Below are 21,603 nucleotides of genomic sequence, written 5' to 3'. Positions count from 1 at the left end.
ATGTAGTAGGCTGATAGAGCATGGGCGGAGAATAGTAAGAATGTAGTAGGTTGACAGAGCACGGGCGGGGAATAGTAAGAATGTAGTAGGCTGATACAGCACGGGTGGGGAATAGTAGGAATGTAGTAGGCTGATAGAGCATGGGCGGGGAATAGTAAGAATGTAGTAGGTTGATAGAGCACGGGCGGGAAATAGTAGGAATGTAGTAGGCTGATAGAGCATGGGCGGGGAATAGTAAGAATGTAGTAGGTTGATAGAGCACGGGCGGAGAATAGTAAGAATGTAGTAGGCAAATAGAGCACAGGCAGGGAATAGTAATAATGTAGTAAGCAAATAGAGCACAGGCGGGGAATAGTAAGAATGTAGTAGGCTGATAGAGCATGGGCGGGGAATAGTAAGAATGTAGTAGGTTGATAGAGCATGGGTGGGGAATAGTAAGAATGTAGTAGGTTGATAGAGCACGGGCGGGGAATAGTAAGAATGTAGTAGGCAAATAGAGCACAGGCGGTGAATAGTAAGAATGTAGTAGGCTGATAGAGCATGGGTGGGGAATAGTAAGAATGTAGTAGGTTGATAGAGCACGGGCGGGGAATAGTAAGAATGTAGTAGGCAAATAGAGCACCGGCAGGGAATAGTAATAATGTAGTAGGCAAATAGAGCATGGGCGGGGAATAGTAAGAATGTAGTAGGCAAATAGAGCATGGGCGGGGAATAGTAAGAATGTAGTAGGTTGATAGAGCACAGGCGGGGAATAGTAAAAATGTAGTAGTCTGAGAGAGCACGGGCGGGGAATAGTAAGAATGTAGTAGGTTGATAGAGCATGGGCAGGGAATAGTAAGAATGTAGTAGCCTGATAGAGCACGGGCAGGGAATAGTAAGAATGTAGTAGGCTGATAGAGCATGGGCGGAGAATAGTAAGAATGTAGTAGGTTGACAGAGCACGGGCGGGGAATAGTAAGAATGTAGTAGGCTGATACAGCACGGGTGGGGAATAGTAAGAATGTAGTAGGCTGATAGAGCACAGGCAGGGAATAGTAAGAATGTAGTAGGCTGATAGAGCACGGGTGGAGAATAGTAAGAATGTAGTAGGCTGATAGAGCACGGGTGGGGAATAGTAAGAATGTAGTAGGCTGATAGAGCACAGGCGGGGAATAGTAAAAATGTAGTAGGCTGATAGAGCATGGGTGGGGAATAGTAAGAATGTAGTAGGTTGATAGAGCACAGGTGGGGAATAGTAAGAATGTAGTAGGCTGATAGAGCATGAGCGGGGAATAATAAGAATGTAGTAGGTTGATAGAGCACGGGCGGTGTATAGTAAGAATGTAGTAGGCTGATAGAGCACGGGCGGGGAAGAGTAAGAATGTAGTAGGCTGATAGAGCATGGGCAGGAAATAGTAAGGGAGTTTATGTGGGGTAAAAGCAGTGACAGGACCAGTGGTAGTTTAAGTATTCCTTGGTAGCTGCTTTGAATTGTTTAATTTGTTTGAGGGACCTAATTTCTAATGGCAACTATATAACAACTTGAATGAAAGTATATGTTCTTATAAAAAGATGAAGTTGAATACTGTATTTCACCAATTATCGTCCAGCTACCAAACCGGTACAGTGCCATAATTAGTGCAACTTGCAAAAACAAATAGACTGATTCCATTCTGCTATGAAAACACCACCTTCATACAGGGGAAGTGAGGGAAATGGAGATAGAATTTGGACCTGTCACCCTTCACCAAACCGATTTAATCTCAGCCTAGCATTTATCAAAGGCTGGCCTTCCACTTTTTGTTGACCACTTAAGACTACTGTAACTGAAGTTCAAAGGTTCAAAAGTGTGTATTAGGCTAACGAACACCAAGGTTCATTTTAAACCTAGCCATGTATCCCAAATGTCTGACAAGTTTTGGTACCCTTGGTAAGTTTAAACAGGAATTAGGGAAATTAAATATTTGTAATGAGGAGCCTCGAGATAAAACATTTACAGCTTGTCAGTGTCAATTAGAGACACAGGAGCCAAACCAGGGATGAATTTGCCATTCCCTATCCAGTTGTCCAAGTTACACTTGAATTGAGTTAAGGAAGAACCCTGCTTTACACTGATGGGGAGCCTGTTCTAGAGATGGAGTAGTCTGAGATACATGCCTGTCTCTCCATCAGGTCCTATTTATATCATAGGCAAGGTTTAAGTCTTTATAATGTGTCATTCTTGTGCTATTGCTTTTGTGGCTATATAGGAGGTCCATCAATGTGGGGTCCAACAATGCCTTGTATTCCAGGCATAGAACTCCTCTTAAAAGCTTGTAGGAGACAGAATACAGGAATATGGCTTTTATGTGGACTGCACTGTTATTTATGCTCTGTATTCTTTTAGTGAGGAACCTTTGTGGATTTCCCAGTTGCTGGATATGGCTGGTTAGGTACATACCAAAGGAGGTACTGAATTCAATAATAGGTCTGATAAATTCTGAATAAAGTAGAACAATGACCTTCTTGGGCTTAGTTGCCATAATATTTTTATGAGTTTCACAACACAGAATGATTTTCTCACTACTGTAGAGACCCGATGATCAAAGGCTACATAACTATCTATGTGTTTTGCCAAGTTCCTGAGTACCAGGTCAGCTCTCGTGGCTGTGTTGTCAATATGATAGTTACCAGAAGTGCATGACTACATGAGAGATAATATTATGCATTTCTTGGCATTTACTTTTAGTCCATAGCTCAGAAACAAGTTATTTGTCTGTGTCAGCCCTTCTTTGAAAACATTAGTGTCCACGAGGGATGCTATGACTTCTCCTAATTTGCAATTGCCTGCAAATTTGGTCACTCAGAGACCAGTGAAATTGGCATAGATGACAAACAATTCATGCCAAAAAGGAATGGTCCCAGAATTGATCCTTGAGGGGCTCTACTTTTGACTGTTCTTTTTGTAGACGTGGACTTCCTGGGTCCTGCCTGTGAGCCAGTTGGCTATCTTCCAGATGACATAAGGGTTTATACCTAACCTCTTCAGTTTGTCAACAATGCCAACCTAGGATATTTTGTCAAATGCCTTAGCCATGTCAAGGTATGCAGTGTGAACCATTTTGCCCTCATCTTTGGTGAACTTCTCAAAGAAGTCTACCAGCTTGACTAGGCATGACTTTCCCTTGAAAAATGTAAATTGTGTTGGTTTCAGTTTCTGGAGGCTTCTTATTTCATTACCGATTATTTCCAGATTATGTTCAGATTGACCACAGGAAATTCCATGTTATAATTCTCAGACACTTCTGAGTACACAATATGTGTCTTGGTAGCAAGAACACTGAAGGTAGATCTGCGTGTGTTTATGTGTGTTATACTGACTGAAAAAATGCACACTTTAGGTCATCCTCAACTGAACAGTCACAGAGTCAAATAATCCTGAAGACCACTCTTAAGCAATCTAGAAATGGAAAAGCTGTACACATATCTGCCAGAAGTCCCTTCTCTTTAATGGTGTCATTTCCAATATTACCAAGTAAATGGGCACTTGTGAAATGAAACTTTGCTTTGTATACATTCTTGGATAGCAGGCAACATTCAGCAAGATTTTGTGCAACTTCAGAAATGCTGGCAAAATCTGTTACTTTGCCAAGTATCTTAATATCCTGTGCAGAAAGTACCAAGCAGAAAAAAAACAAGGTAGTCACTATTTTTCCTTTTTAGTGGTTCCAGCTATATTTAGATGAACCAGTGAGGGGTATCTTCACATGTGGTTAGTTAATCAATCCCTTGTACAAGACTGCTACAAAAAATAAATAAATAAATAAATATCTGGAGGGGTTACTGCAGAATCAAGATTCAGGAACTGGATTGCTGCACAACTGGGCAATGAGACACAACAGGTCGTGGTGATAGGGACAATAAGTACATTTACCTGTACTCATTGCAGTGGTATCTGAGGGAGAAGAGAGCCAAAACTGACTTCTGTAGGTGGCAAAGTATTCTGAATTATGGATCTTAAAATGGAAATTCCATTGTCTTATGAAGCTCAAGAATTATAGCTGTGATTTTTATGTGTAATTTCATATATTATTCTTTTTTGGATTATTTGAGCTTCTCAGACTATACAGAGAGTGAAACCATCTTTCTTGCAAGGTATCTTGATTTCCGAAATTTGCATTTGTGATGTCATCTTCTCCATTATGTTGCAATGCTTGTTACCATATGAGAGATTAAGGCTATAAACTAAACTACTTCCTGAGGCTTATCATCACTCTCTTGTAATGCCTTCGGCACTCCTGCCACTATACCATGTCAGTCAATCTCCTAATTTTGTCAACTGTCACTTGAGAGGAAAACCCAGGCTACTTGAACTCCACCACATAAGCTGACTAGTCTTCACCATTTGGAGAGTACAAGTCATGCTGTTCTTGAAACATCATGACACTCTTGGAAGTCAGTCATCCCTCATTAATTATGCATTAGTGCTTGGGACAGGTGGTGACAGTTATGGAGTAGTAATAGTAATGCAGGGGTACAAGGGTGACAGGGAGAAGTAATAGTAATGTGGGTGTACAGAAGTGACAGTTAAAAAGTAGTAATAGTAATAAGGGGAGTACAGGGGTGACAGGGAGTAGTAATAGTAGTGCATCTATGTGGCTTACAAGAATGGCCTGTTTCCACTAAGATGCCATTAATAATCCTTGTCCTCAAACAAAGAAAAGCAGGCAAAGCTTCATCAATCCTGAGTGTATTCAGTGTTAATTCCAAAAATTTACACATTACATTAATCATCCAGGCTTCCACAAAGACTCATCAAGTTACAAGCAGCACTTTATAAGGTGTAGTAAAGCCATTCCCATAGTATAGTGAATACATGTCATCAAAGTCCTAATGGCTGTGGCATACCCTTACAGATGACTACAAGTTCATTCAATTAAATAAAAAATCAAATCCCACAATGTCAGTGGAACTGAAAGCAGCCTGTAGATGCTCTTCTTATGTGAAACTAACAGTACAAGATCACAAATATAATACACAGTTAGTAAAGATCTTACCATGTAGCCCCAGTGATATATAAAAAAGAAAAATAAAGAATCACTATCAATATCTACTCTGCTAGAAGACCCCCCCCAAAAAAAGTGCAAATACACGCCCCCCATGCAGATCATGCTCATCTATATGCAGTAAATCTGTTTCTACAAGTTTATAACTGATTTAATGAAAAAATGTTCAGCCAAACATCATGCAGCTCGCCAAAATGCACAAGTTGATTTTATGTTGTCAGAATCCATGTTTTCCCACCAAAAGCTTTTCCACTTTTAGATAACATATATCACATTAAAAAATCTCTTACATATATATATATATATATATATACAGATATAGGTATACATATAGTTATAGATATAGATACAGATGTAGATGCAGATGTAGTCGTAATTCATCACCCGAAGTCCAACGCTTTATTATTAACATGATATCATCCCTTCATTATTATTAGTTATGTATTGACTTTAATTTGATTTAATTACTTTTTTATCTAGCCAGAGTAAATTAATGAACCCTAAGAAGAAAAGCATGTGACAGATTATGCTACTGTAACTACATTATTGCCAAACGTTGAACACCTGAGGACATCTACTTTATGATAAAAACTGTCTAAAAAAAACAGAGACAGTCCCTGACTTGATATGGTAGGAAAAACCTAAGAGTAAAACCCAATGATGAGCCATTTCTGACATGCTGGGCAAGTGGGATCTAAGAGTAAATCCTAAAAATAAGCCGTTCCTGACATGCTGGGCAAGTGGGACCTAAGAGTAAAACCCAAAGATGAGCCATTCCTGACATGCTGTGTCAGTAGGACCTAAGAGTAAAACATAAAGATGAGCCATTCCTGGCATGCTGGGCAAGTGGGACCTAAGAGTAAAACCCAAAGATGAGCCGTTCGTGACATGCTAGGCAAGTGGGACCTAAGAGTAAAACCCAAAGATGAGCCGGTCCTGACATGCTGGGCAAGTGGGACCTAAGAGTAAAACCCAAAGATGAGCCGTTCCTGACATGCTGGGCAAGTGGGACCTAAGAGTAAAACCCAAAGATGAGCTGTTCTTGACATGCTGGGCAAGAGGGACCTAAGAGTAAAACCCAAAGACGAGCTGTTCCTGACATGCTGGGCAAGTGGGATCTAAGAGTAAAACCCAAAGATGAGCCGTTCCTGACATGCTGGGCAAGTGGGACCTAAGAGTAAAACCCAAAGATGAGCCATTCCTGACATGCTGGGCAAGTGGGACCTAAGAGTAAAACTCAAAGATGAGCCATTCCTGACATGCTGGGCAAGTGGGACCTAAGAGAAAAACCCAAAGATGAGCCATTCCTGACATGCTGGGCAAGTGGGACCTACGAGTAAAACCCAAAGATGAGCCATTCCTGACATGCTGGGCAAGTGGGACCTAAGAGTAAAACCCAAAGATGAGCCGTTCCTGACATGCTGGGCAAGTGGGACCTAAGAGTAAAACCCAAAGATGAGACATTCCTGACATGCTGGGCAAGTGGGACCTAAGAGTAAAACCCAAAGATGAGCCGTTCCTGACATGCTGGGCAAGTGGGACCTAAGAGTAAAACCCAAAGATGAGTCATTCCTGACATGCTGGGCAAGTGGGACCTAAGAGTAAAACCCAAAGATGAGTCGTTCCTGTCATGCTGGGCAATTGGGACCTAAGAGTAAAACCCAAAGATGAGCCGTTCCTGACATGCTGGGCAAGTGGGACTTGAGTAAAAAACCCAAAGATGAGCTGTTGCTGACATGCTGGGCAAGTAAGACCCAAGAGTAAAACCCAAAGATGAGCCATTCCTGACATGCTGGGCAAGTGGGACCTAAGAGTAAAACCCAAAGATGAGCCATTCCTGACATGCTGGGCAAGTAGGACCTAAGAGTAAAACACAAAGATGAACCATTCCTGACATGCTGGGCAAGTGGGACCTAAGAGTAAAACCCAAAGATGAGCCATTCCTGACATGCTGGGCACGTGGGACCTAAGAGTAAAACCCAAAGATGAGCCGTTCCTGACATGCTGGGCAAGTGGGACTTGAGTAAAAAACCCAAAGATGAGCTGTTGCTGACATGCTGGGCAAGTGGGACCTAAGAGTAAAACCCAAAGATGAGCCATTCCTGACATGCTGGGCACGTGGGACCTAAGAGTAAAACCCAAAGATGAGCCGTTCCTGACATGCTGGGCAAGTAGGACCTAAGAGTAAAACCCAAAGATGAGCCGTTCCTGACATGCTGGGCAAGTGGGACCTAAGAGTAAAACCCAAAGATGAGCCGTTCCTGACATGCTGGGCAAGTGGGACCTAAGAGTAAAACCCAAAGATGAGCCGTACATGCTGGGCAATTGGGACCTAAGAGTAAAATCCAAAGATGAGCCGTTCCTGACATGCTGGGCAAGTGGGACCTAAGAGAAAACCCAAAGATGACCCATTCCTGACATGCTGGGCAAGTGGAACCTAAGAGTAAAACCCAAAGATGAGCCATTCCTGACATGCTGGGCAAGTGGGACCTAAGAGTAAAACCCAAAGATGAGCCGTTCCTGACATGCTGGGCAAGTGGGACCTAAGAGTAAAACCCAAAAATGAGCCATTCCAGACATGCTGGGCAAGTGGGACCTAAGAGTAAAACCCAAAGATGAGCCGTTCCTGAAATGCTGGCAAGTGGGACCTTAGAGTAAAACCCAAAGATGAGCCGTTCCTGACATGCTGGGCAAGTGGGGCCTAAGAGTAAAACCCAAAGATGAGCCAGTCCTGACATGCTGGGCAAGTGGTACCTAAGAGTAAAACCCAAAGATGAGCCATTCCTGACATGCTGAGCAAGTGGAACCTAAGAGTAAAACCCAAAGATGAGCTGTTCCTGACATGCTGGGCAAGTGGGACCTAAGAGTAAAACCCAAAGATGAGCCGTTCCTGACATGCTGGGCAAGTGGGACCTAAGAGTAAAACCCAAAGATGAGCCTTTTCTGACATGCTGGGCAAGTGGGAGAGCTGACAGGCAGGAAGCCCATCAATTAAATGTCAAAACTGAAACAACTACAGCCTAAATGAACTGTCTCACACATTAAGTGCCTTTATATGGATATACCTTCATTTATTTATTTCTATCTATCTATCTATCTGTATAGATAGAAAAACATTTTTAAATGACCCAGTTCACTGTAGTAACATATACAGGAACCCCCCTGGCAAACTGGTGTTAGTGAGTGCCTGACAATACTTGAAAGAGCTAGTTCCATTTGATCATACCTTGCACCTACCATCCTACCAAATCAGCCCACCCACTAAATGTCAGACGTGAAGCACCTACATATGCATTATATATAATATATATATATATATATATATATATATATATATATATATATATATATACATATATATACATATGTACATGTGTATGTGCACACACACACACACACACACACACACACACACACACACACATATATATAGATATATATAGATAGCTGGATATATAAAACTGGGTGACATTCATTTGATCTAAAGTCAACATGTCTCAAAGCTGCTACTGCCGCAAAATATTTCAAACTGAAAATATTGAAAACCTGGAATTTGCTTTTTTCTCTGTTGTGTGATCCCAGTGCTAGTACATATAACTTGCAAAATGTGTGTGTGTGTGGGGGGGTGGCTGGGGGGGTTCAGTGGTATATTAAAATGCTTTTTATTTTTCAATATTTTCAGCTTATATGTATTGACATACACCTAGATAGATAAATAGATAGAAAAATAGATAGATACATATATAGATGGCTATAAAGATAATTAGGGTCTACTACAGGTGCTCACGTTCTAGTAGCTGATGACACACAAGCCAGTTGCTCTGTAGCCTGATCTCCCTTTTCTATATACCATCCCAACATCCAGTCATATCCACTACACAGCCCTACTAAAACCCAGACCTCAAACTCAAAACTCCCACCAAGTTCCCAAATTCCCCAATCACTACCTAAACCTAAACCTAAACCTTCAAACCCTGTCTCTGAAGCAAGATTTTCTTACCAGTCCCTAACCCTAAAACTCCATTTTCCCCCACCAAACCTAAAAGTCCTACCCCTCTCCCTAAATCAAAATATCCTGATCACTCCCTAAGCCTAAAACTACTTTCCTGCTCCCTAATTCTAAAAATCTAAGCCTCCTACTTAAACTTAAATTCTCCAGTTACTCCCTAACCCTAAAATATCCCTCTGACTCCCTAAATCTAACCCCAACTCTCACTCCCTAATCATAAAACCTTCCTTACTCTCCATTCATGTACCTGCTTGCTCAAACTCATATTAAAGTGTGAGCAAAGAAGCACCCCCTCCCAACAGATGGAGGCAGCAACCTACCTGAACTATAACACACGAGTCCTTGCTGACCAACATATCAGCTGAGGAAAAGCAGTGCCACACACAGCCTTTCTAAGACAGCTAGCCATTCACCAAATGCTGGAACTCACCAAATTGATAAGGAACTGAACTAGCATGAGGCAAGTCTGAATCAGACACAGAACTAGTCTCCTCCTTATTTCTTTGACTTGTCTAAAGCCTTCAACACAGTTTGTCACAGCAGACTTTTACTTCAAATGTCCTCATTAGATCTCTCTCTCAGCCCACTCATTTATGGTTCAAAAGCTACCTATCCAATAGTTACCAGTAAGTAAAATGGCAATCCTTCATCTCTCCATAGCTCCCAGTCACCACCGGTGTACCACAATGTTCTATCCTTTGTAATGTCCTCTTTAACATTCTCACCAACACTCTCCACACATCCACACTCCAAACTTGCCTAATAGAGTACACAGGTGATTCCAGACTCATTTCCATATCTAACAATGTGGAACACCTCCAAAAAATTACTTAGGAAGCTTTAACAGCAACTGAAACAGGCTTTGTAACTCACAACTCATGTTAAACCCTAACAAAAAACAAAAAAAAAAAACCACTACTTTTCCCCCAAATGCCTCACCCATTAAAAAATAAAATTTAAAGTCCTCTCTCTCTCTTGGTAATACAACCACTGATGTCAGTTCTCATAGCAAATGATTAGGGATGATAGTGGATTATAGTCTTAAACTAGACCTGCGTATGCAACATTGTGTAACAAAAACTCACGAAAAACTAGGGATACTTTATAGAGCCAAAACATTTCTCACTGATAGAATTAAAGTTACATTTGCCACTACATATCTCTTCCCCACACTTGATGTGGAGCACATTCTTACTAACCTTCAAGAATCACAAAAATCAGAACTTGAACAATTCTATAATAAAGTTACTAAATCTGCAGCAAATACCCCTTTCACAGCCCACCACTGTATAGCAGTAAAAAATCTAAATTGGCTAGAACTACCCTATCAACTAACATATACACAGATTATTACCACCTATAAAATTATCAAGAATCCATCTGTTTGTCCAGCACTAAATAACATTCTACACAACTATCTTCCTAATTCGTCATTATGATCCAGTGAGCAAAATCTCCTTTCTATCCACAAAGCTATCAAATCCATTGAGAATTGTTTTTACTAGTGCCATGTTGCTAAGGTCTAGAACTCCTTATCTCTGTCCATCAGGTCAATATCACCCCCACCACCATTCTTCAAAACTATTCTGAAAAACGTTCTAGACAAACGCTATCTTTGTTCTTGCTCAGCATCATGACACACTAGATCCCAAAATGTGAACAAATACCAGTTTACACCTTACATCTCCTTACTCTCTCTTCTTCACTCACTTCCTTGCTTCTATCAGTTTCTCTCTCCTGATTTTCTTTGTAAATATACCATAAGCCTGATTTTCTCTTTCTTTCTATTACAATTCCTTTTTTGTATTATACTAACTTAGCTTTAATTTCTCTATAAACTGGCTAAATGTTCTTTAATTATTAAATCATTGTCATATAACTTGTATCTACTGTTAACCAATGTTTTCATACTATGTCTAATTTGGTATAATTATTTAAACTGCATTTTTTTGTATTATTTTAAAGACTATAAAATCATTAATCTTAAAATGTTTTGTAGTACTTGTTTTTGGACATCTGCTGAAAATGGGCTCATACCCAATCGGAATTTCTTGGTAATCAAATGTCAATAATTAAATAAATAAATAATTTTGAAGTAATGAGCACAATGGACAGGATTATTAGCAGGTAGGCAAGGAGTGCTGACTGAAAATTACAGCTGAGCAACACGAGGAAACAATAATAGAGACCCATTTTCTAAATAAGCGGTTCATAACACTCTGACCAGCAGATGGTATGGTAAACCCAACCTTCTTTTATGTTGTTCTCAATAACAACTTTTTTTTTCATAAACGTTTGTGTAACAGCGAAATAATATGCACCAATACACAATTTTGCCACCCCCACTTGAAACATACAGATATATATATATATATATATATATATATATATATATATATATATATATATAAATAAAATTCTATCAGGGAGTGGAGTGACCCTTTTTAAAAATTTCAGTCTACTACACAGAGCTAAGCATGTTTATAAACCAGTACCTGAGTATCGATTATTAACAATAAAAGGACTCATTCACATTGCTGGTCTCTAGGCAGGCACCTAGCTGCAGTTCCCAGAAAGAGAGTCTACCAAACTGACAAGATCCTTCTTGCTGCTTTGGGTTAAATACTCCTAGAAACGTGACTAGATGCTACAACCTCTATGTGCAGTCACAGGAGCTAGACTCTTGCCAGCAACTGGCATTTGCATAGGTGCACACTTGATTAAATCTTGAAGGTTGCTTCTCTTTGATTATTCAGTGTATTGACTGAGGGAGTCCTTATTTTATTGCTTTACTGTTCTTTGCTCATTCCAATAGTACATTTCTTCTTACATCATTGTACTGCTCCAGATAAATAATTATGTGCACACAAGAAATTACATAATTGATGGCAGGTGTTAGAATAGCATTACCTGTAAAATGTGCAAGTAATTGGTTGCTTTAAAGGATGAAAGTTGTGAGTCATTACATTTCCTTTTTATTACTGTCCTTTTTTCCCTGTTTGACAGCATGGTCTCATTGGGGTTTGAAGTATCCATACAGGCTGTTTCATGTGAAAGGGGTCATCCTTACTCTAATCTGATTTTTATTTGAGAAGAAAAAGAGAAAAGGTTTCACTCCAGAACAGGCTCATCTTTGGACTGTAAAAGCTGACAAGTCTTTTTTCGTTACCTTCATTAGTCCTTCTTATAAAACAGTATGCACATCCCATCACTGTATATTTCCTTTCACATCTAGTGCCTCTTAAAAGTAATAGCTTTACAGAGATTACAGTTGAATCTCCAGTAATCCAGTTAAGTGATTCAGTGAAAGCTGTTAAAGATTTCTGACCTAGTACACCTCCTGCTTTGAAAGCATTTCTCTGATTGCAAACACTGCATGCCTAAAGCCTAAATGGGGTGACTGACAACACTGCATCAGCTTATCCAGTCTAAGCTTACTGTTTTGTAATAGTGCAAGGAGAGATGACATTTCTGAATGTGAAACCAATTCATCACATAAACTGATTTATACAGCAGCTGCAGGATGAATTACCACAAATCAAACTGAAATATATGGACAAGTTTAAAATATGGGGTGTACTGTAGGACATCTGTAGTGTGCTACTGTACTGATAGACATGGACAGTTACATCACTATGGAATAATTAACCAATTAGATAGTATCTTAATCAATGGACATGCACACTACATAAACCACACTGAAGTCTGCTCTTCCACAATGAGAAGCGGGGATTTTCCTATATAAAACAAATAAATATATGAGCAGAAAATTCATACTTGAGGAACATCTAGTTGTTCTATGTAAATGTAATAACTCTCTGATCCAAAAATATGTATATAATATTAACTAGATGGTAGACTTCATCTTTCAGTGCTAAATTTAATACAACCATGATAATGTTTTGTTTTCTGAAGGGTTCCATATGCATTAAATGATTTCCTATGTCTGTATTTCACATTTCAAGCATTATAATTAGTCCTGTGTTTTTTTAAAACCACAGACTTGCATGTTCTTACATTTTCAATGTCAGCAAGACTTCTCATATGTGTGACATTGTAATGCATCAAAACATGTCTAAAATTCTTTGCTTCATCTTTGTCCTGTGAAATATTTTAATTTATTAAATGGCTCAAAATAATGTATAATACATATGTAATTTTGTGACAGTCCCACAGTTTAACATTTAGGCTGTTCTGGTAAAAACTGCATGACTAAGGAAATGTGAATACTATTGCCTACAGTAAGTGTACAATAAATATACACTATTCTGAGTGAACAGGCAACACAACCATAACTCACACCTTCTTCCTCCTAATTTTTGTTTTCTTACTGATTGTCTTTCAGCCTTAAATATCAAGGGGGACTTAAAAAGCTTAACACAAGTGTAGATTGCATGCACAATTACTGTAATCTCTCTGAGTGACAAAACAACACAAAAAATGTGTTAGTGATGTTTTAAATATAGATGGTGTACACTTAGTGTACACTTATTGTAGGCGTTAATGAGTCTGGTACAAAGAATGTGACAGGGATGTTCTTGACTACAGATAATGTTCACTTAGTGTAGGTATTAATGAATCTGGCTGTATATTTCTGGATAAATATACACTGCTAAAACCAAGTCAACAGCTCCAAGCACGATCCAAGTTTAATAAAAATGAAGATAATATCCAAGGTAAGCATTTTCGGCTGTGACACTAGCCTTCATCAGATAATTAAACATCATAATCCACTCCCATATATACCACATCACATTAATTCGGTAATTAACAATTATTAAACCAATTAAAATAAATTACAAGCCTTAAAATCATATATACATATATTTTATTTACCTATTATAAGACCTCATTTTTAAAACACTAGCAATGGAAATGGTGTCATTTAACCCAGGAAATGCACCAGCATTTAAATAAGTTTGGCAAAACAATAGCAAAGACAAGGCTCCAGTTTCTTGGAACTACAGCTGTTTATTAACACAGTACACAAGCACTTTCATGAATGCTTCTTCAGGTGTATCCATACTGCTATCAAATCAGCTGTTTAAAACTAACATCATAGATCACATGACTCCATCAATTAACAACTTAAAAAGAAAATACCTTCTAAAATGTTAAAATATAGAAATATATTCCTGTATATTAAAATACATACAAATATATATAGAAAGTTAATGCAAAAATACAAAGTCATATACAAAAATGATACAAAGCTGGTAATAGTTAAAATCACCTACGTAATGGTCGATTTTTTAAAATGGGTCTTAGGGGAACATGGTCATTCAGGCCATGTCCCACATCAGCCCTCACCCTAACGATCCAATTGGCTTCCAATTCTTCGGTTCTGGCTCTGATATCACCTCCCCTCTTATTTTCTTTACATCTACCTATAACCATAAATTTAAAGCTATGTCTCTCATTTGTCTCTGAGACATGCTTTGCAAGGGCATTAAACATACTTTTCTTTTTAATGTGATATGTGTGCTCCCTTATTCTATCTCTCAGTTGCCTATCAGTCTTACCAACATAAAATGTATTACCTAACTGGCACAAAGCTAAATAGACTACATGGGTTGTACTGCAGGTTGCACTTACCCTCAGGTGAAATATCTCCTGTGTGTCTGGCTGTTTAAACTCTGTCCCCATATTAATTAATTCACAGTACTGGCAGCTATTGTATGGTTTGGTCCCTATGCCATTAACATGATCAAATTGTTCTCTTGTTGTACTTAATCTTCTCTTTAATGATTTTTTTTTATTTTTAAACGTAAATTGGGGATACGAGTCTAAAAACCTACCCACCTGCCTATCTGAAGTCAGGAGATTCCAGTGTGTACTGATAACTTCCAAATATTCCCTTACATCTCTAGAATAACTCATACACATTCTTCACTTATTCTTTTGTTGATTCACTCTGGTAACATGGAGTGGTTCTGAACAATATGGTTTTGCTCTGATATTCCTTAGTTCTTGTATTTTCATCATATCCTTCAATACCTCATCCTGATCATAACCTCTTTCTACCAGCTCTGTCCCAATCACTTCACCTGTTGTTTAAAATTATACTGTTTCACATTAAGTCTTGACCCTCTAAATAGCTGGTTGTGTGCAACAATTTTAAACACATATTTGGGATGCATACTATCTTTACTCAATAACTTGTTTACATGACGTTCCTTCCTAAACATACTAGTACTAATCTCTCCATTCTCTCCGTAAAGATGCTCATAAATACGTTGCTTAATACTATGCAATACTAGTTCTCCTTCTATCACTAAGTCACAAGGGAAGATGAGGAAGTGTAACATGTGCAGTCGGTGTGTTAACATTCTTGAATGTGATGACATTATCTTGGGTGGGATGGCTATTAGTGTCCCAGGTTACTTTAATTATAATACCAAGAGAGTCATATATGCAGCTAAATGCTTGGATTGTTCTTCCTATTATATAGGAAAAAAACGAACGTAAAATTAAGCAACATATTTATGAGCATCTTTACGATATTAGTTAACTGAAGAACACTAATGCACTTTATAAGCATATAGAAAAGAATCGCATTCATAGATTTGGCTTTCTAGTTCTGGAACAAGTCAAAGTAGGTCTCACGGGAGGTCCATGGAAAATTATATTAGTGACCAGAGAATACTGGCGGCAAACTTATTTAAATGCTGGTAAATTTCCTGGGTTATATGACACCATTTCCATTGCTAGTGTTTTAAAAATGAGGTCTTATAATAGGTAAATAAAATATATGTATATAGATGATTTTATGGCTTGTAATTTATTTTAATTGGTTTAATAATTGTTAATTATCAAATTAATGTGATTTGGTATATATGGGAGTGGATTATGATATTTAATTGTCCAATGAAGGCTGCTATCACAGCCAAAAGTGCTTACCTTGGATATTATCTTCATTTTTATTAAACTTGGATCGAGCTTGGAGCTGTTGGCTTTGTTTTTTTAGTTTATTTCGTATTATGTTATAAATATACACTGCCTTGTCTGAAGCTTTTTATATTTACTACTTTTTTTGGTGCGCACAAGTGGTACTGCCGCCATCATTTCTTAAAATAAATTTTATTTTTTTAGACCCGAGCATCATGCATCAGTAATCTACTGATAGCCGTCATGAGAAATTACTTATTTCACAGACCCATACCTATTCAAACTACAGGATTAATTTCTGTACTCTGTCAATATATCCTCCTCCCCTGATATTGACAGATGATAGTCTTTATTCACTGTCAAATGAGACCGTACAGCCATATGAAATGTTCCCGGACAGTATTCCTGCTGGGAGGTATGGATTAGAACATCAGGATATCCTTGGCTTGCTGGTTAGCTGAGCACCAATAAATGTAGACTTCAAAAAGTCTTCACACATTTTGAGTTCTTGTAAGGGATATGATGTGCACTCATATTAACAAACAGAACCTTTGAAGTTCAGAATTACAAGTTGAATTTAGTAACTATTTATTCATCACTACTGATTTCCTGAATATATACATCTTGTATAACTGAAGAGGAATTTAATTGCTTGGATGTTACAATTTTTAACGATAGAAGTTTAAACAGCTATTTATCTAAAATCTATCGGAAACCCACCTATTGTAGCTCTTTTCTTCATTTTACCAGTGAGCATTGTCTATCCCAGAATAGGAGTCTATTTAAAGGTCAACCTGTAAGGACAGCCCGCATGACCTCAGTACATGATGACCACGAAGGAATGTGAAAATTTGAGGGCTATGTTGTTACAAAGAGGATATCCAAATGACTTTTTTATCTGAGATTATTGCAGAAGTTACTACTGGATGGGGTAATAAGTTCAGGTTTATTTTAGGGATTGAGGTGCTTGACAATACTGCCCAATATAAAGTACTGCCCTGTGCCTAAAATATTACAGGGCATATTTCTGCATTAAGGGCATTATTGCTAAATATTTGAAACCTTTTCAACAACTGCCTGGTACCCTAGATACCTTTAAAAAGACCTTAAAATTTACTTATAGGAAGGAGGGGTGTTTAAAGCATAAGTATGAATCTAATAAAGTGCAACAAAAAATTAGTTTGAAAAATATGGGTATCTATAAATGTGGGAATTGTAGGCAATGCTCTTACATTAGTAACATGGACACAATTATTTTGACTAGTCATAGAAATTAAATTAGATCACAGAGTTATTAGAACTGTAATTCTGCTGGTGTTGCATATATTTGTACATGCCATCGCTGTGCCATTTATATAGGAAAAATAGAAAGAGCACCAAAGAAACGTATATACGAACACATATATGATGTTACACATGGTGTAGAGACCAACTCTTTGATAAAACACACAACAGAATGTAGAAGCAGTAGTTTAAATCCTCAGCGTTGGAGCAAGTACAAAAAAAATCCTAGGAGAGGACAGTGGGAGGACCTGCTTGAATACCATAAACTTTACTGGCAGTTATCTTTACAAGCCAACTGGAGTCCTGGCTTAAATAATGTCCGCTCTATAGTCCCTGTTCTAAAGTTAAGGTCAGCAAAACTATAATTGTGACAAATTTCATCTGATTTGATTATTGTACCTAAATACACTTTTGAATTTGATATAACAAGTTATAAAAAAATACATACTTGAATACTGTTGTATTTAGCCTAATAAGGTTGATATTTTTAATTTTATATTTCACAATTGTATTGAAATATTCTTGTCTATATATCTGGTTGAGAGAATTTTTTACAGGCATGTGTGGTTCTTTAATACTGAGCATAGGACGAGTTTTAATTTAATTGAATTTACTCTATTTTTTGGTTTACTTCAATTGGTGATTGTATATAACAACAGAAAAAAAACTTCAGTTTAATCCAGTTCTGATGAAGTTCAATTGAATGAAAGTGCTCAATTGTTTTCTGTTGAATAAAGAAGTGTTTTTTAATTTCATTTGCCAGGTGCTGTGATGCACTTTGTAGTGCTAGAGGAGGCAATGACTTGTGTTTACTAGTTTTGAGTTTATTCTGCCTCAAATGCATTTATTTCTGTTTTTTGTGTGTGTGTGTGTGTGTGTGTGTGTGTGTGTGTGTGTGTGTGTGTGTGTGTGTGTGTGTGTGTGTGTGTGTGTGTGTGTATATATATATTTGTATATAAATATATATATATATATATATATATATATATATATATATATATATATATATATATATATATATATATATATATAGGTTCATAGTTAGGTACTAGGCTATTGGCCCTAGGGCTTATATAAGCCTAGCCAAAAAGGTACCCTGGCTTTCGCCACCCAAGAAAATTATTTTCCTGTGCCCCTGTCAAGCAGAGCCATAGAGGTGATCCCCGGCATAAATTTCCTATTTCCCACCCAATCATCAATATTTTTCTTGAAGAGTGCTAATGAGGAGCTTTGTTTGATATAGATAGGTAGTTTGTTCCAGAGTATAGGAAGTCTCTGGGACAGGAATCTTTCTCTCCGGCATGTTCTGTTTATTGTAGTGACAAGGTTTAGGTCATTAGAGCGTGTAGCTCGTAGGGATTGGGATTTCTTTAAGTGGAGCATGTCCGACAGCTCTGGGTTTGACATAGCTTTGTATGTTAGGCAGAGATCGCCTCTGAGTAGGTGATATGCGACGGAGTAAAGTTGTAGTTTTTTGTAACTGTCTGCATAGGGCATCTGTTTGAGGCTGGTAATCCTCTTTGTGAGGTATTTCTGTGGCCTTTCCAGTTGTTGTAGATGTCTTGTGAGGTACCTACCAAAAGGGGCATTGCACTCTATAATGGGTCTAATGAGTGATGAGTAGAGGGGAACAATGACCTCTTTTTTCCTGGATGAGAAACCTTTTGTGATGAGGTGTGCCACATAAAAGGATTTCCTGACTACTGTGGCAATGTGATTATCAAAGGAGAGAGTATTGTCCACCTGTATCCCAAGGTCTGTTATCACACTTTCGGTGTTAAGTAGACTAGCACCTATGTGGTAGCTCATGGGTATAGAGTTTTTACCAAAGGGGATGACAATACACATTTTGACATTGAGCTTGAGGCCATGGCTTTGACACCAGGCATCTGTCTCCGTGAGGCCCTTTTGTAGGATGTCCACATTGTTAGTAGTTGAGATTATGGCTCCTAGTTTGCAGTCATCTGCAAACTTCATTAGACAAAGGCCTAGTGTATTAGCCTATACTTCAGAAAAGTAGATACCAAACAGGAGAGGACCCAGGACTGAACCCCATGGTACTCCACTTGTCACTGGTCTGAAGTCGGATTTGGAGTCTGCTACTTTCACAGTGTGGGTCTGACACTGTGCCAATTGGCAACCCATCTTGTGACATTGGGATTTATACCTAGTTTAGTGAGTTTATCTGTAATTCCAGAATGGGGGATGGTGTCAAAAGCATTGGCGAGATCTAGATAGGCTGTGTGAACCACTTTACCCTAGTCTACGGCTTTGGGGACTGCTTCAAAGAAGTCTATCAAGCTTAGGATACATGATCTGCCTTTTACAAACCCAAACTGTGTGGGGGTCCAGAGTTTGGAGATTACAGATGTCTTTGTGTATAAGATCCATGATGATACGTTCCATGGCCTTGCAGACCAGTCTCATTAGGCTAATTGGGCAGTAGGTCCATGGTGGCTCCCCCTTTACCATTCAGTGGGCACAAAGCTTGAGCTGAGGCTTTGACTGAACATGGTGCTTAGGTGGGATGCCAGTTCATTCTGCAGTTCATGTAGAACACATCCTGGGATGTTGTCAGGTCCCATGGATGCTGTGTTCTTGGCTTTGGAGACTGTGTTTTTTACCTGTGCAGCCATGATGAACTTTGCATTCTTCCGGTATAAAGATGGGCCCTTTAGGAGATGACAGGGGGGTAAAGATAGCACTGAACCTATCTGCCAGGATGTTGGCAATATCAGTTGGTTCTGTATATTTAGTGCCATTGTGCTGTAACTCAGAGCAGATCTGAGTGTTGTCATTGAGATTCTTGACATAGCTATAGAATGCTTTGTGGTTGTCTTTAGAATCAGTGGCGATTTTTGTTTTCATAACTAGCTTTGGAGGATTTTATGAGGGATCTCAGCTTCTTACTGAGGCTGACCAGGGAGTTCCTCCAATAATGGGATTTTACTCTTTTTTGCAACAGCTTCGTTCTTATGTTTTAGAATTTTTTTATGGCAGGGGACCACCAGATTGGCTTCCTTTTTTGGAGGATAGCATCATGGTTCTCTTAGGGATTGCACGATCCATGCACTCGTGTAAGTGTTTATAAAGTGCATTTGTGTAGGATTCAGCAGTCTTACCTCTATTGTCCATCTGCATGGGTGTCGTGAAGTTTGCCAATTCTGTCTTAAGTGTGAAGTTGGCTTTGGAGAAATTTTTACGGTGGTTTCACTAATGGGGGCAGGATGTGAATGTCTAGGGTGATTAGCTTGTGGTCAGATCTGACAAATGAAGAATTGACCTCTGGTGTGGAACACTGGTCACCCATGTTGGTAATGACCAGGTCTAGGATATTCCTGCCCATGTTGGGAATGTGGATAAGTTGATCCAAGGCATTGGAATTTATGAATTCCAGAGAACATTGAGCAAAACAGTTGCTACATGAGTAGTTTTCCCAGTTAATGGTGGGGTAGTTGAAATCTGCCATTATTAGGGTGTTGGGTTGTACCCTGATATTTTCCAGTGTATCAAGAAATGAGGAGTGGGAATCCTGGGGCATGGTGGGGGATCTGTAGCAAGTTACAATTTGGATTGTGGTCTTTCCCAGAGCTAGTTGCACTTGGATAATCTCGGATGCATTATGCTGAGCAACTAGCCTGGATGTGTGGATATCCTTAATGAATACGGACACGCCTCCACCTTTAGTGTTTCGGTCCAGGTTAGGTGGCCGAAAGGGGTGGTATGAATTATAGGCTGGTAATGCAGTGGGTGCTCTCTGGAGCCTTGAACCAGGTCTCTGTCACTGCACAGATGTTGATGTACTCCATTTTAAGGAGTGCCTCGAGTGAATGCATTTTGAGGTTTAGACTTCTAGCATTGAGTAGCATTACCCTCAGATTTTGCTTGCTTGTACCTGTTAAGGTGGTGAATTTGTCATTTGAATCTTACCTAAAAAAGGCACTATAGGGGTGGCAAGAGCCTTTGCCAGTATCCAGAATCCCAAGAGCTACAGGTGCAGGCCATCTCTGGCAAAGCATCGTGGTCTGTCGATCATGTCATCCCAGGCAGATAGATACTGGATCCCCTTAGAATGACACCAGAAGCTTAGCTAATTGTTGAAGTCAATCATTTTGTCCTTGTACTGTGGTATCATTTTGGGTGATGGCAGGATGCTACTCAGGGCTAGGGTCATACCTGCCTGGGCTACAAGATCGGAGAGCTCCTCCATGTCTCTTTTCATGTAGTCCAGAGAGGTATGCCTCAGGTCATTCACACCAACATGGACAATGACAGAGTCATATTTGTACTTGTTGTGGATATTTAGATAGATAGATATACATATAGATAGAGGTTCATACGTTTATAGGTGAGTACTTGGCTAATGGCCCTGGAGCCTTTACAAGCTTAGCCCATAGA

The sequence above is a fragment of the Protopterus annectens genome, chromosome 6.part0 (assembly GCF_019279795.1).
Source record: "Protopterus annectens isolate FY-2018-M chromosome 6.part0, PAN1.0, whole genome shotgun sequence".
Lineage (NCBI taxonomy): Eukaryota > Metazoa > Chordata > Ceratodontiformes > Protopteridae > Protopterus > Protopterus annectens.
This window is presented reverse-complemented; position numbering follows the sequence as displayed.